Here is a 6,111-nt window from a genome sequence, read left to right on the forward strand (position 1 = left end):
TTTTGTTTTTTGTTTTCTAGTTATGTGTATAGGTGAACGCGTGTTGATCTTTCATTTTTTTGTTGTTGCTGTTCATTTGGTTTTGCTCTTTTGTTCTTCTCTTTCTTTTTTTTTTTTTTTAGTTTAAGGTGTGTGTCAATATATGTGTGAGGGTTCAATCTGAATTTCTTTTTTTTTTTCCTTTTCCAGTCTTTCTGTTTTTCTTCACCACTCATTTTGTGCTAGGCATGTGCGTGTTTAGTTTTCCTGGTTTTTTTATGTTTGTTTTGTTTCATTTTGTTGTTATTCCAGTTATACCCAGAGGAACTCAAATCATTCTACAAAAAAAATACCTGCACACATATGTTTTTTGCAGCTCTATTCACAAGAGCAAAAACATGAAACCAACCACATTGCCCATCGAAGCTGGACTGGATAAAAAAATGTGGTACATATACACAATGGAATATTATGCAGCCATCAAGAAGGACAAACATATGGACTCCACATCAACTTGGATAGATTTAGAGTTGATCATACTCAGTGATCTATCACAGAAACAAAGAACAGTGTACTATATGTTCTCACTCATAAGCAGACCTTGAACAATTATAATATTACAAGAAAGGGATTGGCAGTAGTGGGAAACTGCCAGGGGGGGGGTGGTTGGTGGTATTGACAGTTGAGAGAAACTGCCAGGGGAGGGAGAGGCACACCTCATCAACAAGGGTATCTGCATAATAAGCATTTGTATACCTAACCCTGAATTGTGCCCCACATCTTTAAAATAGAATTTTTTAAAATCACAAAAATAAATAAATAAAACAAAATGCTCCATAAAATCAAGGAGAATGGAACACTTCCAAATTGTTTCTACACTGCCTGTATTACCCTGATTCAAAAATCAGACAAGAACCCAACAGGAAAGGAAAACTACAGTTCAATATCTCTGATGAATGTAGATGCAAAAATCTTCAACAAAATACTAGCACAAACTGAATTCAATAACACATTAAAATACTCATTCATCATGATCAAGTGAAATTCATCCCAGGAATGCAAGGATGGTTCAAAATATGCAAATAAATGTGATATGTCACATCAACAAAATGAAGGACTAAAACCATATGATTATTTTAATAGATGACAAAAATGCATTTGAAAAAATTTCAACATCCTCTCATGATAAAAACACTCAACAAACTGGGTATAAAATAAATATATCTCAACCTGATGAAAGCTGTATATGACAAACCCACAACTAGTATCATACTGAATGGGGAGATATGGAAAGCCTTTACATTAAGATCTGGGACAACATAAGAATGCCCATTTTTAGTATTCCTATTCAACATAGTGCTAGGAAAAAGACATTTCGCAAAAGAAGACATGCAAATAGCCAGAGTAATTAAACAAAATAAAGAAAATCCAAATTGGAAATGAAAAAGTCAATTTATCCTTGTTTGCAGATATGAGCTTATATTTAGCAAAATCTAAAGACACTACCAAAAAATTGTAATTAAAAAAAAAATTTAATTTTAGGCCATAGCATAGTGGCTGAAGCCTGTAATCCCAGCACTTTGGGAGGCTGAGGCAAGAGGATTGCCTGAGCCCAGGTGTTTGAGAACAGCCTGGACAACTTGGTAATACCTCATCTCTACAATAAATCAAAAAATATTAGCTGGGCATGGTGTTGCATGCCTGTGGTTCCAGCTACTTGGAAGACTAAGGCAGAAGGATCACCTGAGCCTAGCAGGTTGAGGCTGTGGTGGCTGTGAGTGTGCCACTGCACTCCAGCCTGGGAGACAGAGTAAGACTCCAACTAAAAAATAAAATTGCTTTAAAATTTATTTTGGAGATGTGGGGTACAATTCAGAATTAGGTATACAAGTGGTCACTGCACAGGTAAAGTTTGGACCTCACTTTGGTTCCCCACTTCGCCTGGTTTGAGATCAGGTGCACTTATTGGTGTTATGTGCTCCCTCCTCCCCTGGCAGTTTCCCACTACTGCCAGTCTCTTTCTTGTAGTATTAGGATAATTGTTCAAGGTCCACTTATGAGTGAGAACATGTGGTACTCAGGTCTTTTTGTGATAGAGCACTCAGTATTATAGACTCTATCTCCATCCAAGTTGCTGTGAAGTCCATAATTTTGCTCTTCTTTATGGCTGCATAATATTCTATAATGTATATGTACCAAATAAAAAGCTATAATTAATAAGCAAGTTCACCAAAAATGCAGGATACAAAATCAGCATACAAAAATCTGTAGCATTTTCATATTCCAACAGCAAACAATTTGAAAGAGAAACCAAGAAGAAATCCCATTCACAATAGCTACAAATAAAGTATCTAGGAATAAACTTAATCAAAGAAGTGAAAGATCTCTATAGTAAAACTATAAAACATTGATGAAAGAAATTAAAGCGGACGCAAACAGAAATATATTCCATGTTCATGAACTCGAAAAATCAATATTGTTAAAAATATCTATACTGCCCAAAGCAATATACAGATTCAATGAAATCTCTATCAAAATACCAATGACACTATTCACAGAAATAGAAAAAAAAAAGAAAACAATCCCCAAATCTACATAGAATCACAAAAGATCCAAAACATTCCTGAGTAAAAAGAATAAAGCTGGAGGCTATACTACAAAGCTATAATAACAAAAATACTATGGTACTGACATAAAAACAAACACATAGACCATTGGAACAAAATGGAAAACACAGGAATAAATCTATGTATTCACAGCCAACTCATCTTTAACAAAAGTGCTAAGAATTTACAATGAGGAAAGGATAGTCTTTTCAGTAAATGGTGCTGGGGAAAACTGTGTATATACATGAAGAAAATAAAACTAGACCTTTATATCTCAACAGATTTTTTTAAAAATCAAATAAAAATGAGCAAAAGATTTAAATGTAAGACCTGATACTATGAAACTACAATGAGAAAATGTTGAGGAAATGCTCCAGGACATAGGTCTGTTCAAAGACAATTTAGAAATGTTGTCTCTGACAAAAACACAACAAACAAAGTAAGCACTAATTATTTCACCAGTTTATTTCCTGAAAGTAGTTTCTAGGCTACATTTCAGGCAGGAGAAACCCATAGGGAGCCTTCATTATTGCTGAACTAAATATATATATATGAAAGAGAGATATATATATGAGAAAGAGATATTCAGAAAGAAAATTTGAAAGAGATAAAAATTTGCAGGGCATATTATTGGAGAATAGGCAGCTAAACAAACAGAGTGAAGGAACTTTGGAGATATGCAGAGGGGAATTCTCAGGTTTTTGGTTAAGTATTTATCTATGCATGTATGCCTGAAAATTACCTGAGGTATTGAAAAGAACAATCAGAAATAAGCAGAGTAATTACTAAAGTTCACACAGATCTGTGAATAGATCATGCTCCCACAAATCAGAGGAGCAAGATTTCATAATATATGGGTCATAGGGTTGAAGTCATAGAATGATATCACATTAGTAGTGAGGCTAGATTAGCTCTAAAGGTTGCTATGAACTACATCTAACCACATTAAAGATAAAATTAAGGCTTTAAAGAATCTAATTATTTCCAAGTAACTAAAATGTAAGTCAGATCAAAATCCAACACTATTTTAAAAATACAATAAATTCTGTTACCCAAAGTGGTGAATTTGCCCAGCATACAAAGAAGCAGAAAAATATGATCCATCACTCATTAAAAAAAAAAAAATCAATCAATACAGATAAATCAAGAAATAATAGAGAAAACAGAAATAAGCAGAAATAAGAACCAGGGATGTTAAGGCAACTATTACATTTCATATATATATATGTGTGTATTTTAAAAAAAATTTTTTTTGAGTTGGAGTCTCACTCTTTCACCCAGACTGGAGTGCAGTGGCCACTCCTGGTCACCGCAGCCTCGACCTGCTGGGCTCCGGCGATTCTTCCGCCTCAGCCTTCCAAGTAGCCGAAATTACAGGTGCGTGCTACCATGCCCGGCTAATTTTTGATTTTTTGTAGAGATGAAGTCTCTCCAAGTTGCTCAGGTGGATCTCGAACCCGCGGGCTCAGGCAATCCACTCACCTCAGCCTCCCAAAGGCGCAGGATTACAGGCTGAGTCACCGAGCACGGCTACATCTTATATTAAATATATCTATATATATATGAATATATCTATACATATGCACATATATATGCTTCATGTATTCAAGAAGATAGATAACATATGAGTATAATGAAGAGAAAAATGCAAAAAATGCTAAATACAATTTGTACAGATAAGAAGATGTATGAACAGTCTACAGATACAATAAAAAATGCTCAGACTCCTAATCATCAGAGAAATGCAAATCAAAACCATGTTGAGATACCACCTAATGCCAGTAAGGATGGCCATTCCTAATAAATTAAAAAACAACAGATGCTGGCATGGGTGCAGAGAAAAAGAAACGCTTCTACACTCTTGGGGGAGTGTAAACTAGTAAAATCTCTATGGAAAACAGTGTGGCGATTTTTAAAAGATCTAGAAATTGACCTGCCATATGGTCCAGCAATCCCCTGTCTTGGAATATACCCAGAGGAACTCAAAGCATTCTATAAAAATGATACCTATGCATACATATATATTGTACTATTCACAATAGCAGCACTATTCACAATGGCAAAAACATGGAACAAACTATGCTGCCCATCAAAAGTGGACTGGACAAAAAAAAATTGGTACATATACATGGTGGAATATTATATAGCCATAAAGGAGGACAAAATTATGGATTTCACAGCAACTTGGATGGATTTAGAGTATATTATACTCTGTAATCTATCACAGAAATAAATAACTGAATACCACATGTTCTCATTCATAACTGGGTCCAGAACTTTTATCACAATACCACAAGAAAGGGATCAGCAGTAGTGGGACACTTGTGGGGAGGGGGATATAACATCACTAAGGGTACCTAGTCCTAAACTGGGGGAAGTGAGAGCCAATGGAACGCCCAAACTTCACCTGTATGTAGACTACTTATGTACCTAATCCTGACTTGTACCCTACATCTTTAAAATAAAATGAAAATTTTTAAAAAATTGTACAAAGACAATGACTGAAATGAAAAATACACTGGATGTGATAAGCAAGTTAGACTCTACAGAAAAATGAAACACACCATCAGTGAGCTTGAAAACATAGCAAGAAAAAAAAATTCAACTTGAAGCTCAGAGAGAAATAATGAAAAATTAACATGAGCAGAGTCATCAGTAAACTATGAGACAATATCTCGTTGTAATAATGGCTGGAAATGTCCCAAATTTGAGAAACACTATAACCTCACAGATTCAAGAAATTTAACAAACTCCAAGGAAAATAAGTCTATGGAGAGCCACATCAAGACACATAATAATCATGTTGCTTAAAACCAGTGATAGCCAAGAGTGGTAGCTCCAACACTTAGAGAGGCTGAGGCAGTATTGCTTGAACCCAGGAATTTGAGACTAGCCTAGACAACATAGTGAGACCTCATCTCTACAAAAAAAATTTAAAATTAATCAGGTATGGTGGTGCATGCCTGTAGTCTCAGCTACTTAGGAGGTTGAAACAGAAGGATCTCTTGAGCCCAGGAGGTCAAGGTTGTGGTGAGCTGTGATCATGTCACTGCACTCCAGCCTAGGCAGCGGAGTGAGATTCTAACTCAAAAAAAAAAACATAGGTGATAAAGATAAATTTTTAGAACAGCCAGAGTTTAATGACTCATTACTTAAGAGGAACACACAAGGATTACAATAGATGTCTCATCAGAAACTATTAAGGCGAGAGAAAGTAGAGTCACATCATTAAAGCACTAAAAAGAAAACAAACTATCAACCTAGAATTGTTTGTCCAACCAAAGATGTCTTAAAAGTGAGTATAGGCCATTGCCTTACTAGACTCTAGTGTGTCCATGTGCTCTTTGAGTTATGGGTGTTGCCATGTTTCCTAACCTTTGGCCCCCTCTCCTACCTTGGAGAGGCGAATCTCAATCTCTCGCTCTAATTTACTTTCTAAATAAACTATATTTTCTAATCTAACCTCTGTACAATTCTTTGCATCTTTCATGTGGCATTGGATTGCACAGCAGACACCCACACCCCC

The sequence above is a fragment of the Carlito syrichta genome, unplaced genomic scaffold (assembly GCF_000164805.1).
Source record: "Carlito syrichta isolate Samal-C Ts95f unplaced genomic scaffold, Tarsius_syrichta-2.0.1 Scaffold314069, whole genome shotgun sequence".
Taxonomy (NCBI): Eukaryota; Metazoa; Chordata; class Mammalia; order Primates; family Tarsiidae; genus Carlito; species Carlito syrichta.